Here is a 15,935-nt window from a genome sequence, read left to right on the forward strand (position 1 = left end):
TATTTATTGAAAAAAACTCCACATACAAATGGACCTGCACAGTTTAAACCCATGTTGTTCAAAGGTCAAGTGTCTACCAATTTTGAAGACTTAGCACAAAAAAAGAAAGAAAAAAAGAAAGAAAATTATTAGTTTTCTAATTAAATAATACCAGTCTTCATTTGCATGTGTGTGTCTTTGAGACTTCAATAGCCCTAACTTTGGAGGCACTGGTTTGGGGGCAAAGCAATATACAGCTTTGTGAAGATTCTTGATAACATAGATGTATCCTAAGTTATATAATCACCTCCCTCTTGATGAACAGTTCTTTCCAATTAGGAGTGCATGTTTATTTCCATAGGAGAATCCCAAAGTTGAGAAAATTTGGTCGAAGAGTTACTTTTCAAAAGAGTTGTAGTAGTGCATGCAACCAGTAGATGGGAATACATATTTTACCACCACATCTTCCAGGTGTCGGATGTTATGATTTGTTTTAACTTTTGCCAGTCCAAGAAAATTTTGGTTGGGTAGTAGTAAGGTTGAGTATTGTTTTGTTTATTGTCCTTTCTCATTTCCTCTTTAGTGAATTACTTGGTCACTTCTTTTGCCCATTGTGATTACTTTTTTGAAAAAGATCAAATTATAAAAATTGTTTAAATTAGAGTTGTTAACCTGTCTCGTATATATTATAAATATTATCACAGTCTTTCATTTATCTCTTGAGGTTTTATGGTGAATCTTGCCAACTAAATACGTTAAACTGTAACATAGTCATTTGAATTTGCAGGAGAGGAAAGATTTTTTTCTCAACCCTCTTATATTCAGAACTTGGAGTCCTGCAGATTAAACTGGCAAAGACAGACTAACAGGAGGAAAGGTATATACTTTTTCTTTTTAATTTTACATGCACTGGGGGTCCATAAGAAAAAAAAAAAGTAAAAACCCAAAGAAGTGGTTAGGCTTGAGAGCGTATATACTGTTTTAACAAAGGGCAGTAGGTTGTGAAATGACTAGACAAAGGAAGAGGAGTGTGGGCTTCTAGGAGTGGTAAATTGTAGGTAGGTAAATATATAAGGGGAACTAATGGTAGATAAAAGTTATTTAGTAAGTCTTTTAATGTAATTTATTTATTTTTAATTTTTTTTAAATGCTTATTTTTTTATTTTTTAAAAATTTATTTATTTTTGAGAGACAGAGAGAGACAGAACATGAGTTGGGGAGGGGCAGAGAGAGAAGGAGACACAGAATCCAAAGCAGGCTCCAGGCTCTGAACTGTCAGCACAGAGCCAGCACAGATCCTGATGCGGGGCTTGAATCCACCCACCGTGAAATCATGACTTGAGCTGAAGTCAGATGCCCAACCGACTAAGCCACCCAGGCACCCCATAAAAATGTTTACTTTTGAGAGAGAGACAGAACGCAAGCAGAGGAGGGGCAGAAAGAAAAGGAAACACAGAATCAAAAGCAAGATGCAGGCTCAGAGCCTGATGTAGGTTTGAACCCACAAATCATGAGATCATGATCTGAGCCAAAGTCGGCCACTTAACCGACTGAGCCACCCAGGCACCCCTAATGAGGCTTTTTAATGCGGACTCATCAATGCCATCTCCACCTCCACTGCTAAGGGATGTTCTTCTTTTGGTATAGGGAAGAGGGAAACATCTTCACAAAGGGAAATTTGTGCCCTGCTTTTGTTAGATGACAGAAAGCAGAGAATTCTTCCCATGTCTGCTTCTCAGTTACCTTCAGTTCAGAATAATCTTTATGCCAAAGTGGCACATTTTGGCATGGCACATTCATCTTTTATTTTATGGCTTCTAAGTTTCCTTCTTTCTTTAGGATATCTCTTTAACCTTAAGTAACAGTTTCTTCTAACTTTTCTCCCAACACGTTTTTGTTATATTTTTTATATTTCAATCTATAATTCTTGTAGAATTTTTCTACCGAGGTTGAGATCTAACTTTGTATCTTCCAGATAGCCAGTTACTGCCATTTCTTGTTAATTTGTGAGTGAAGATATTCCTTGCCCACTAAACTGAAATGCCACCTTTATATTCATATTCTATGTATAGTTGAATTTTTCTGGATTCTCTATGTATTTATCTTTTTTATACTAATAATTTTTTTCCCTACTACTCCTTGATCAAAGTAACTTTGTGTTAGGTTTTACTACCTGGTAAGACACATTGACTACTCTCGGCCTCTGCTACTCTTCTTTTTCTAAACTATTCTTAAACATTCATCTTCCATTTGCAAATATTGAAATCACTTATGGTCTCCAACTTTTTACATATCCTATACTTAAAATTATTTCTAGGCATTTTATTGTTCTTGTCAGTCACGTTGCTTGTGATAAGAATCTTTCAAAGGAAGTTCTAGGAGCTCTTCTGCCACACTTTGTATTGGCTCTTGTGTGTGAGCTGATGACTATTGGTCCCAGATGTGTTTTTGTCCTGTTTTCTGTGGCATATGGAGTGAATACGAGGAGGAAAGCAGGGAAGAGAGAAGGTTATATTAGCTGTGGTTCAAAATTTCTAAGGATTCCGTTCTTAGCTATTTCAGATTACTGAGCGGTTACCAGAAACTAAATAAGACTCTCTTGTGTGTGTGTGGTTTTTTTCTCCAGTTTTTGCAGCTTTTAGTAAGTGGAATACTCATATCAATGTATTTTACTTAATTTAAGAATTTTATTAGCTATCTGAATGCCCAGTTTGATGGCCAGATTTATTTGTATAAATATATCCTGCAGTGAATATATTCTTTAAAATGTTTTTAAGTCTGAGGTTACTCAGACTCCTCGATTTAGTCAGTGAGTATTTATTGTAGATCTTCTGCGATAATGAAATGCTGTAGCATGCTTGAATACTGATTTTATTCAAATTCACCTACAGTTATTCTGAAGTGGGGAGGGGAAGGAGTAACGGTTTAAAAAGTGCAAACAAGCCTGATATTCCACTTAATAGACACCAGCCCTAGAAAATTTATACAATTAAGCCTAAAAAAAGTCAGTGACTTTAAGGGACCCTCCACTGCAGATGAGAAATTAATATCATTGGTCTGACTGATGACAGGGCTGCTGGTGATATTTTGTCAACATCTTGACAAGAAATTAAAGAATTTATTGAGAGTCCAAGAAGAACTGAGTAAGGAAAACTCAGATGACAAACATTTAAATAAAACATTAAAACAAAGCAAAACTTGCCTATATAGTTGTATTGAGAAATAGTATTTTTTATTGTATTTTATAATTGTCTTGGGAGCTTCCCCTCCCCCATTTGAGTATTTAACTTTTGCTTGTGGATAACTTGAGGATGTAATTCATGTGAGGAATAAAACTTAATGGTGGGAAGGTGCCAAGACATATGAAAGAAATAGGAAAATATATGACATAGTTTCTGCTTTCAAAGAACTTGAAGGAGCAATATATTTATTCAGTGGGGCCACTTTAGAAATGTGGTGGCATTGGGGCGCCTGGGTGGCGCAGTCGGTTAAGCGTCCGACTTCAGCCAGGTCACGATCTCGCGGTCCGTGAGTTCGAGCCCCGCGTCGGGCTCTGGGCTGATGGCTCAGAGCCTGGAGCCTGTTTCCGATTCTGTGTCTCCCTCTCTCTCTGCCCCTCCCCCATTCATGCTCTGTCTCTCTCTGTCCCAAAAATAAATAAACGTTGAAAAAAAAATTAAAAAAAAAAAAAAGAAATGTGGTGGCATTAAATAATACAACAAATTATAAATGACAAAATGTGTGGTCAAACCATTACCATATAATTTGTTGAATAAATCTATGAATGAATGGACACAGACTATTCAAACATTTTACTTTTATACATTTATTAACTTGATTCTATATCTAGAATATATTAAATTTCTAATATATTCAATTTCTAACAATCTTCACTTAAAAAAATTCAAATTACAAGAGTAAAACATGCTATTCGTTTAAAAATTCAACTGGTTATAAAGCAAAAGGTAAAAAGTCTCTTCACATCCTCATTCATCATCTGACTCACAGAGATAACTTTTTTGTTTACTATCCATCCAGAAACTTTGTGTGCCAGGCACGTTCACATACTTTAAAAGAAGGATACTATGTACATAGTCCTTTTACAGCTGATTTTTTTTCATTATTTCATTTGAGTATCTACCGATCTACTTCATTATTTTTAGTGCCTGCACAATATCAGATCCTAAAGTATCATAGCTTATTTAATCATTCCCTTACTGATAGGCATTTAGGTTATTTCCTATTTCCCACTATTAAAAACAGTACACCAGTTAATAGGTTTACACTCCCTTCTGTCAGATTATCTGTAAAATAAATTTGTAGAAGTCTAATCTTTCAAATTGTAGTTTTGACAGAGGCTGAGGGTGTTCTGTCATGGATGGATTGGTTTGAAATGATCTGTTTACATAAATCAATAATATCAGGTGTGAGGATGATCTGGTGGCAACGCCAAAATCAGAGTTTAGTTCCCTTTTTTTTTGAGGAGGATTGGGGCTAAGGTATGTTCGGTCTTTCTTTTCCTTATAGCTCCTGCATATATCCCTTCAGAAGCGGTCCTTGGTAAACACTATTGTCCCAAGAATTTCACAGGACAACTGCGTAATAATCATGTAAAATAGTCTCGTTATAGGCGAAGAAAAAAGATGTGTCGCCTTCTAGCATGTATCCTCAAGTATTTTATTTGGAACCAGCAACTAGTCCGATCACTAATTTTTAATTTGTGGCTCGAGTAAGTGTGATTGGTGCACTTGGCTTTTTGTCTTCCTTAAACAGGGGAGGGAAAGAGGTTAAATGTCCTACTGTGCCGGGATTGAGGAGGGCCAGGGAAAGCAGGTTTGTTTAGGGTTTGTTTTTTCCTCTGGGCTGCAGCTGTTGCTTACGGGAGGGCGATAAACGTCAGGGCTCCATTAGTGCTTTTATTCTCTCCAGCCCTTGAAGGACGCGTCTCTGTCCATTTTAGAAACAAGAGCATCCCCTCAAGAATCACCGGGCAGGAACACCAACGCTGCGTCCGCACTTTTCTGTGAACATATGTAAGGAGTCAGACAAAAGACTCTGAAGCGAAGGTAGCACACCAGACCCAACATGCCACCAGAAAAGAGCCGGGGTCGCCTCGTCCCTCCCCGCAACGTCCCACGTTGCCGCGGGCCCCGCCCCTTGTGGGGGTGGAGCTTAACCCTATTTCCGGATTGCAGGCGGAAGTGGACGAATTTGAATCCTGTGGGCCGTTGGATGGGGCTGCTCGAGGTCAGCTTTGCGGCTCTGCGAAAGAAGGGAAAACTGATACGACCGCTCTGGAACTTCTGCCCAGCGTGCCTTGGTGAGTGAATGGGGAAAGGGAAGAAACTGAGTATTCCAGGGAGAGAATTCGGACCGTCGGATGGGACAGGGGTCGAGAGGCGGGACAGTGTAGCGGAAATCGGAGGGCCTTGGGGAGCGTCGGGTGGTAGGGCCGGGCGTGGAGACTTTGGGAAGTCGAGGTGCTGGGAAGCGTCTCGCGGGCCAGCGCTCACAAGCCAACTCTAAGTATTGAGGATTCGGCCCCCCCACCCCCACCCCGTCCCTGAGATTAAGCCTTGTTCAATCTCTGACTTTATGGTAAATACAGTTTAGTATTTACGCCAATTTGGACTCGAATGCTGAAGCTGTAACAGTAGTTAAATCTGATTGCGAAAGCGTTACCACAGGTAAAAGAATCTTCCTTTATTAAAGATGGAAGGTTAGGGCAGGTTTAGAATGAGATGCTCTACGTGGCTCTGCGTTTCTCCTAAGAGGGATATTCGGAGTAGTCTTTATGACTTTGGACTGCAGGGAAGTGACAGCCTTTGAAATGCCCGGTGGGGATTTAAACTGAAATCTGAGTATCCTTTGTATTTAAAACCCGGATATTTTTCTTTCACGAGTGACATTTTTCGTGAACCGCAAAAATTCGAGACTCTTGCTGATTTAAACTGACGAAGGTAACAGTGATAATTTACAAAGGTCTTAGTTTGCTAACAATAGGGTTAAGGTTTAGTTAGCTCCCCAGAACTACCTTTTCACCTCCTTCATTCATTGGCCAACTGGGTTATTGTGGAGTCATAATGGAAACGCTCTACTAATGTTTCCAGCATTGGGCTTTCTTTGTTTGGTTTTGTTTTGTTTTTGCTGTTTTATTATTATTTGCTGCTGTATTATTATTAGTGATGAACTACCTCAGATATCAAACTATTTAACCCCACAGCAAAGCCATGCCTTCTGGAATAGTTTGAATGTGTACCCTACGTCTAAAATATAAATGAGTTTAAATGTAGAGAAATTTTATGTTATTGAAGACTGTCACACTAATTTTGTGTTGCTTTATAGGAACTGATATTTTGTGTTTCTTTTAAACATAAAAGTGATATTTTGTGTTTCTTTTATGGGGTCATACCATAAAAATGTATAAATATCTTTTTTAAAGTATTCTTTCATCTATTACTGGCTAATCCTACTTTCCCATCCTACTAGTGAACTTTTGTTTCACTGTTAACCAGGTAAAATAGATTCAAATGTTGAGTAGTTACGATTGTTGAAATTTAAACATTTGGGTGAGACTTCAGCAAAGACTTGAGCTTTACTTTTAAGAATTGCAGACAGCTCTTCTCATTTTATAGAAGCTAGGGGCAAATAGTAATTTGAAAAAAAATTAGTCTCTACATTTTATTTATTTTTTAAAGTTTTTTAAAAATATTTATTTATTTTTGAGAGAGAGAGAGAGAGAGAGAACAAAGAGGGGAGAGACAGAGAGGGGGAGACACAGAATCGGAAGTAGCTCCAGGCTCAGAGCTGTCAGCACAGAGCGCGATGCAAGGCTCAAACCCTGAATTGTGAGATCTTGACTTGAGCTGGAGTCAGAGGCTTAACTGACTGAGCCACCCAGGCGCCCCATCTCTACATTTTAATCTGTTACTTGTCCTTACCTGGACTTTTTTTTTTTTTATTGAGTTTTTGCTCTCTCTGCCTAAACCATTGTGAATTTCAAATTTTATTGTGTACACATTACCTTGAAGGGCTAACATTCTGATTCCTACACTTCAAATCTCATAGATTGGTGATCCAGTAAGTCTGGAGGATGGTGTTGAGGAATCTGTAAATTTAATTGGAAGGTTAGAACATTTGACAAGGGTTTTAAGAGCACTGACTTCATCTCTTCTAGCGAGGCATTATACTGGTTAAGGGCATGGAACTGGAGTCAGATTGCCTCAGTTTGAATTCCATCTGTACCATTTTGTAGTTGTATGACCCAAACAAGCTGTATTACCTCTCTGTGCTTCAAATCCCTGAACTGTATAATGGGGATAATAACAATACCTTCCTTGTAGGATTATTGTGAGAGTCAAATGACTCAACACATACAAACATCTTAGAATAGTGTGTGGCACATAGTAAATGATATATGTATCTCCTCTTGAATTACTAAGCATGTACAGACCACATTACACACATTATCTCAATCTTCACAGATAACACTGCAGTATGTACTATTTTCAGAGTCGAGAGTGCTAACCATTACACGATGGAACCCCACAGTATGTACTATTTTCAGATAAAACTAGAGGCTGAGAGGAGTTCAGTTCTCACACAACTACCAAAATATTTGACCAGGTTCAGAATCTAGATTTGATTAGATTATGCCTCTTTAAAAATATTATCATTATTATTACTTTAAATTTTTTAATGTTTTATTTATTTTTGAGAGAGAGAGAGAGAGAGACAGAGTGTGAGCAGGGGAGGGGCAGAGGAAGAGAGGCTGACATAGAATCTGAAGCAGACTCCAGTTTCTGAGCTGTCAGCACAGATCCCGGTGTAGTGTTCAAACCCAAGGACCATGAGATCCTGACCTGAGCCGAAGTCGGACACTTAACCGACTGAGCCATCCGGGTGCTCCATTATTATTATTATTATTATTATTATTATTATTATTTTAAATAATGCTTCCTGCCTTTCTCTGCAGTCTATCCTTCCAAATATTGCTTCTTAAAAATCTCTGATAATGCTTTGTCTACCAAATATAATTCTCAGCTAGCTTGCTTGCTTGCTTGCTTGCTTTCTTTCTTTCTTTCTTTCTTTCTTTCTTTCTTTCTTTCTTTACAAAGCCCTTGTCAATCTGGTTCCAATCTCTGTTTAAAGCATCAACTTCGTAATATTCTACCACTCTTTTCCAACCTGTGATGTTCTAGTTATACTACTACCATTGCCCAGATCTGTTCTTTATTGTTTTTATGTGTACTTAACATGAACTTTTTTATGTTCCTCTACGATTTTACCCAATGGGTTTCAAACAATTTGGTGGACTTCCCCAGGCAGAGTGCTTCTTCCTCAGTGCAATTTAGTTGTAAACATAGCACTAGACTGAGACATCTTATCCTCTTTGTCTTTATATCTGCAGTTTCTTGGTTCGGAACAGTGAGTGTCCTTGTACTCTGAAACTGTGTTATGTTCAATGAGTGCTTATTATTTTAACAATTTAATACATTGTGTCACGTCATTGCTGAAGAAGTTTTTAAATGTTTTCTGAGGTGATAGTATGTAATTCTGGGTAGTTTAGTAGAGATTTTAGTGATACCATATGGTTTGTATATTTCACAAGTATGGAAAAGTAAGTATAGAAATTGTAGGCTCAGAAGACATTTCAAGTGGGAAAAAATTAAAAGCAGTATTTGCTAACATTCATGGAACTCCACATGCTTTGTATATATTTTCTCACTTAATCCTTCTAGTCATTTTATTATTTTCCCCCAGGCACCAAAAGATTTAGTTACTTAAAAAAAAAACTTTTTGCATTTAACTTCCTCCTGGTGGAATTTTTTATTAGTATAAGAATAATATATGTTAAGTGTAATTAGATAATTATAATAGAGATGTAGTACCACTTGTACATACATGAATATTCATTTCTACATTAATTCAATTCTAAATTAAGAAAATATTGGGGAGTTAAAAAACAGCAAAATTTGCCTTTCCTTTTGAGTGTGAATAGCTGTTATTTGACCTCTTTGCCCATTACCTTTTCTTTTAAAAGCTGCCCCATAATATAAGGACGTTATTCTAAAGACCATTGGGTAGGGTTTGGTGTAAGAAGCTTATGATCCTAATATAGACTCCCATTCCACAACACCTTCTCCAGCCAAAGTAGTACCAGGTATTTGAATCAGAGCTGAATATCCGATGCAGGCTAGACCATTCATATTTCTTCTTGAATTTTGGAGTTGGGATGGCAAAAACTATTAGAGCCAAGCCAAAAAGGTCTTTATATTGCTGAGATCACAGTGGAATCGTGACTATGAAAAATGTTGCATATGGAACCAATGAACAGTGGGGGAGAGGAACCTGTCTTCCAGAGACTAGTTGTAAAAGTCAGTATAAACGTATAACTTTATTCCTTTTCCTTTTTTTGTTAAGACTGTATATTTTTATTATTTTTTTTTTAATTTTTTTTTTTCAACGTTTATTTTTGGGACAGAGAGAGACAGAGCATGAACGGGGGAGGGGCAGAGAGAGAGGGAGACACAGAATCAGAAACAGGCTCCAGGCTCTGAGCCATCAGCCCAGAGCCCGATGCGGGGCTCCAACTCCCGGACCGCGAGATCGTGACCTGGCTGAAGTCGGACGCTTAACCGACTGCGCCACCCAGGCGCCCCTAGACTGTATATTTTTAGAGCAGCTTTAGGTTCATAGTAAAACTGAGGGAAAGATAATATTGATTTCCTGTGTATCCCTTCTCTCCCACCCCATGCATAGCCTTTCCCATTATCTACATATCCCACTACAATGGTACATTTGTGAAAATTGTTGAACCTACACTGACACATGATAAACACTCAAAATTCATAGTTGAAGTTACAGTTCATTCTTGATTTTGTGCATTGTTTGGATTTGGGCAAATGTATAATGACAAGTATCCATCATTATGGTATCATATAGAGTATTTTCATTGTTCTAAAGATATGCTCCTCTGCGTTTTCCCAACCACTGATCTTTTTACTGTCTTCAGAGTTCTGCCTTTTCCAGAATATCATATAATTAGAATCATACAGTATGTAGCCTTTTCAGATTGGTTTCTTTCACTTTGTAATATGCATTTAAGTTTTCTCCATGTCTTTTCATGGCTTGATAGATCGTTCATTTCTTTTTATCACTGAATAATATTCCATTGTCTGGATGATCCATAATATACCTATCCATTCACTTACTGAAGGACATCTTAGTTGCTTCCAAGGTTTGGCAATGGTAAATAAAGATGCTGTAAACATACATATGAACATTTTGGTGTGGACACAAGTTTTGACCTCTTTTGGGTAAATATCAGGGAGCATCCTTTCATAACTGAGGTAAATCCTACTTAGTTGTGGTATATAATTTTTTAAATACGTTGTTAGATTTGGGGCCCCTGAGTGGCTCAGTCAATTGAGCAACCAATTCTTCATTTGGCTCAGGTCATGATCCCAGAGTTATGGGAGCCTGGCATCAGGCTCCGTTGCTGAGCATGGAACCTGCTTAAGATTCTCTCCTTCCCTCTGCCCCTCTCCCTGGGTTGCACTCTCTCCATCTTTCTCTAACATAAATACATAAACAAACAAACAGATTTGATTTGCTAATATTTGGTTGAAGATTTTGGTATCTGTGAGAGATACTGGTCTGTAGTTCTCTGGTCACGTCCTTGGTGTTGGTATGATGAGGATAATGATCACAGTAAGCTAGGAAGCATTCCTTCTGCTTTAATCTTCTGAAGGAAGTAGAGAATTGGTATAGTTTCTTCCTTAAATGTATGGTAGGATTCACCAGGAAACCCATCTGGGCTTGGTGCTTTCTGTTTTGGATGGTTATTAATTACTGAGTCAGCTTTTCTGATGCAGTCGAGTTTATTTCTCCTTGTGTGAATTTTGGCAAAATGTGTCTTTGAAGGAATTGGCCCTTTTCGTCTAGATTATCAAATTTGTGGACATGAGTTCATGGTATTCCTTTGTTATATTTTTAATGTTCATAGAATCTGTAATGGTATCTCTTCTTTAATTTCTGATATTAGTAATTTGTGTCCTTTCTCTTTTTTTTCTCTTGTGTCCTTTTCTGATATTAGTAATTTGTGTCCTTTCTCTTGATTTTTCTCTATTGATTTCTTTTCAATTTTGATTTCTCCTCTAATTCTTACTACTTTTTTTCTTGTTTAATTTGGATTTAATTTACTGTTTTTATAGTTTCCTAGGGCAGAAACTTAGATGATTGATTTTAGATCTTTTCTTAAAAAAAAAAATTTTTTTTTTTAAGTTTATTTACTTTTGAGAGAGAGAGAGAGACAGAGCATGAGCAGGGGAGGGGCAGAGAGAGAGGGAGACAGAATTCCGAAGCAGGCTCCAGGCTCTGAGCTGTCAGCACAAAGCCTGACTTGGGGCCTGAACTCAGAGACCGTGAGATCATGACCTGAGCTGAAGTTGGATGCCCAAACGACTGAGCCACCCAGGTACCCCAGATCTTTTCTAATATATTCATTTAGTGCTACAAATTTCCCTCTAAGCCTGCTTTCACAGTACCTGTCAAATTTTGATGAATTATGTTTTCATTTTCATTTAGTTCATAATATTTTGTATTTTCTCATGAGATTTCTTCTTTGACCCTTAGGTAATTTAAAAATGTTGTGTAGGGGTGCCTGGGTGGTGCAGTCGGCTGAGCGTCTGACTTCAGCTCAGGTCATGATGTCACCGTCTGTGGGTTGCAGCCACGTCAGTCTCTTTGCTGACAGCTCAGAGCCTGGAGCCTGCTTTGGATTCTGTGTCTCCTTCTCTCTCTGCTCCTCCCCTGCTCGTGCTCTGTCTCTCTCTCTCTGTCAAAAATAAATAAAATTAGGGACGCCTGGGTGGCTCAGTTGGTTAAGCGGCCGACTTCGGCTCAGGTCATGATCTCGCGGTCCGTGAGTTCGAGCCCCGCGTCGGGCTCTGTGCTGACAGCTCAGAGCCTGGAGCTTGTTTCGGATTCTGTGTCTCTCTCTCTCTCTCTGACCCTCCCCCATTCATGCTCTGTCTCTCTGTGTCTCAAAAATAAATAAACGTTAAAAAAAAATTTACAAAAATAAATAAATAAACATTAAAAAAAATTTAAAAATGTATTGTGTAATCTCCACATATTTTGGGATTTCCCACTATCTTTTTGTTAGTGATTTCTAGTTTAATTCCATTGTGGCCTGTGACCTTGTATCATTTTTATTTTAAGTTTGTTAAGGACTATTTTATGCCCTAGTATATGTATATGGTCTTGGTGACTATTCTATGTAAGCTTGAGAACAATCTGCTTTCTGCGGTTCTTGGATAAAGTATTTCATTATATCTAGTTGTTTGATGATGATGTTGAGTTCAATTATCAAATCAAGTTCCTTACTGATTTTCTGCCTACTGGATCTGTCCATTTCTAATAGAGAGGTTTTCAAGTTTCACCTGTTTGTCTTTGCAAGTGTATTAGTTTTTGCCTCTCATAGTTTGCCTCACATAGTTTGACACTGTTAGGTGTGTACGTGGTAAGTATTGTTACGTCTTAGAAAGTTGACCCCTTTATCATTATTTAATGCTGTATTTATCCCTTATAATTTCCTTACTTTAAAGTCCACTCTATGTAAAATTAATATAGCTACTCCTGCTTTCTTCTAATTAGTATTAGCATGGTATGTTTGTCTTCATCCATTTATGTTTAATTTATATTTAAAGTGGATTTTTTTGGTAGAAAACATTGTTGGGTCTTATTTTTCAATCCACCATGACAAATCTTTTTTTTTTTTTTAATTTAAATTTTAGTATAGTAACATTCAGTCTTTTAAATTGGTACAATTAGACCATTGACATTCAACATGATTATTGATATAATGTCATCATGTCAACATGATTAACGTCTACCATATTTGTTATTGTTTTCTATTTGTGGCCCTTGTTCTTTTTTCCTGTTTTGTCTCCATTCTTTTTCTGCCTTTTGTGGTTTTAATTGAGCATTTTATATGATTTTTATTTTTTTCTCCTCACTTAGGATATCAGCTATATTTCCTTTTTAACTTTTTTTTTTAAAGGTTATTGTGTTTTTTTTTTTTTTAATGTTCATTTATTTTGAGATAGAGTGAGAGCATGTATGCACTCTCACCATTCAGGGAGGGAGAGAGAGAGAGGGAGAGAGAGAATCCCAAGCAGGTTCTGTCCTGTCAGCAGAATCCGACGACCAGCCGTGAGATCATGACCTGAGCCAAAATCGAGAGTCAGATGCTTAACTGAATGAGCCATCCAGGTGCCCCTCCTTTTTAACTTTTTTTAGTGGTTGCCCTAGAGGTTGCAGTATATATTTATAACTCATACAGTAATTGTATATGTTGTTGCTATTGTTATTTTGAACATACTGTTGTCTGTTAGATCATTAAGAATAAGAAAAATAAAAGTTTTTATTATTTAATGGTCTTCTTTATGTAGATCCGAATTTCTGGATATTTTCTTCTAAGAACTTGTTTTAACATTTCTTGTAAGGCAGATCTACTGACAAGAAATTCTCTCAGTTTGTGTTTGAAAAGATCTTTACTTGTTCACTTTTGAACAGGTTTGAAGGATAATTTTGCAGTATACAGAATTCTAGATTGGAATTTCTTTTTCCTTATCACTTTAAGTATTTCACTGCTGTCTCTTCTTGCCTACATGGTTTCTGAGGAGACATGAAATGCAATTCCTTCCTTTGTTCTTCTATAGGTGAGTTGTTCCCCGACCCTCTCCCCCCACTCCCCTTTTCAGGGTTTTTTCTTTAGCTTTGATTTTCTGTAGTTTGATATACCTAGGTATAGGTATTTTGGCATGTATTCTGCTTGGTGTTCCCTGAACTTAGCGGATCTGTGGTTTTATGTTTGACAGTGTGATTTGTCATTAAATTTTTAAAACATTTTTTTAAATTAAATAAGCTTTATGTTCATTGTGGGATTTGCACCCATGACGCCAAGATCAAGAGTGTCATGCTCTGAACCAGCCAGACACCCCTGTCATTAAATCATTTTAAATAGTTCTTCTATTCCTTCCTCTCATTTGATATTCCCAGAATGTGTATGTTATACCTTCTGTATTTGTACCACAGTCCTTGGATTTTTTTTTTTTTTTTCCCAGTGTTTATTCTCTTTGTTCAGTTTTCAAAGTTTCTGTTGAGGTATCTTCAAACTCAGAGATTCTTTCCTCAGCCAGGAGGAAAATCAATCAAAGGAATACTTTATTTCTGTTAAAATGTTTTTGATCCCTAGCATTTCTTTTGGTTCTTTGTTAGGATTTCCACCTCCCTTCTTACATTGCCATCTGTTCTTGTATACTGTGTACTTTATCTATTAGAACCCTTCACATATTAATCATAGTTGTTTCAAATTCCAAATCTGATAATTAGAACATTCCTGCCATGTCTGGTTCAGATGCTTGCTCTGTCTTTTCAGATTGTGCCTTTGCCACAATGATTTGTAATTTTTTCTCGATTCTCATACATGATGTACTGGGTAAAAGTAGTTGCTATAAATAGGCCATTAGTAATGTGGTGGTGAGGTGTGGGTGAAGGGGAAGTGTTCAGTAGTCCTATGATTAGGTCTTAGTTGTTTCACGAGCTTACGTCCCTGGTCTGTAAGCTTAGAAGTATTTCTCAGCTTCTCCCACATATTTCTCAGCTTCTCCCTTATATTGGACAGGATGGCTAGAGTAGGCTGGAGTCAGGTATTTCCCTTCCCCCGGGTCAGTTATGCTCTGATAATATCCTAGCAGGTTAGGCTCTGGTTAACTAGTTTCGCCTGAGGGCAGGCCTTAATTAAGAAGAACTGAATGCTTTGGCATATTTCAAAATGGTACCTCTTCCCCTCTTCCTGCCAGAATGACAAGATTTTTCTCTTATATTTACTGTGGGATCCTGGTCGATATCTTGGTTGAGTTCCTGTTGGTAAATCTCAACAATATTGTGAGAAGTCCCCATAATTGCCCCCATAATTTTAACTCTGAAAATTGTGCACATTGAGCCTCTAGCCATTAGTTAGCTACAGTTCAGATTTTCTTACCCCAGCACTGATCCGGCAGTGGTTTAGCTGGTAAATCTCTGCTGAACTAAGCTGTGACTCCCTGTCCCCACATGTCTCCATTCTTGAGGGCATTGGTTTTGTCTGGTGTCCCTCCCTCTTACTGATCCAAAAAATGTTGATTTTTCAGTTTTTTAGCTCTTGTTAGGATGGGGTGGGGACTTACAAGCTGCTTACATGCTGCTTTTCTTTTTAATTCAAGCAAATATATTTTTTAATGAAGGTATTAACTATGTATCTTTCTGGTAATAGAATTTGTATAGAATAAAGTTCACCCATTCTATTTCTTTGTTTATCATTATTATTTAATTTACATCCAAGTTAGTATATAGTGCAATAATGATTTCAAGAGTAGATTCCAGTGATTCATCTCCAACACATAACACCCAGTGCTCATCTCAACAAGTGTCTTCCTTAATGCCCCTTGCCCATTTAGCCCATTTCCCCCCAACCCTTCCAACAATCTGTTCATTCTCTGTATTTAAGAGTCTCTTATGTTTTGTCCCCCTCTCTGTTTTTATATTATTTTTGCTCCCCTTCCCTATGTTCATCTGTTTTGTATCTTAAATTCCACATGTGAGTGAAGTCATATGATACTTGTCTTTCTCTAATTTAACTTAGCATAATACCCTCTAGTCCCACCCACATTGTTGCGAATGGCAAGATTTCATTCTTTCTGATTGCCAAGTAATACTCCATTGTGTGTATATATATATACTACATCTTCTTTATCCACTCATCTTTCAGTGGACATTTGGGTTCTTTCCATATTTTGGCTATTGTCAGTAGCGCTGCTATAAACATTGGGGTGTGTGTGCCCCTTGAAAACAGCCCATCTGTATCCCTTGGATAAATACCTAGCGGTGCAGTTGCTGGATCATAGGGT

General features: G+C 37.5%; 1 protein-coding gene across 4 annotated transcripts in view; it reads left to right on the forward strand.

Annotated features, from left to right (window-relative positions):
* The first annotated feature begins 5,174 nt into the window (after positions 1 to 5,174).
* G2E3 (G2/M-phase specific E3 ubiquitin protein ligase) overlaps positions 5,175 to 15,935 on the forward strand; it is a 66,900-nt gene continuing 56,139 nt past the window's right edge. For 2 of the 4 annotated variants that reach the window (XM_047862704.1, XM_047862707.1), the window contains exon 1: positions 5,805 to 5,939. The gene's annotated coding sequence lies outside the window, so the exon portion shown is untranslated. Of the gene's footprint in view, positions 5,300 to 5,804; positions 5,940 to 15,935 lie in introns of those variants that run through there. The other 2 variants (XM_047862705.1, XM_047862702.1) reach the window with 2 other exon arrangements.

Source organism: Prionailurus viverrinus, chromosome B3 (assembly GCF_022837055.1).
Source record: "Prionailurus viverrinus isolate Anna chromosome B3, UM_Priviv_1.0, whole genome shotgun sequence".
Lineage (NCBI taxonomy): Eukaryota > Metazoa > Chordata > Mammalia > Carnivora > Felidae > Prionailurus > Prionailurus viverrinus.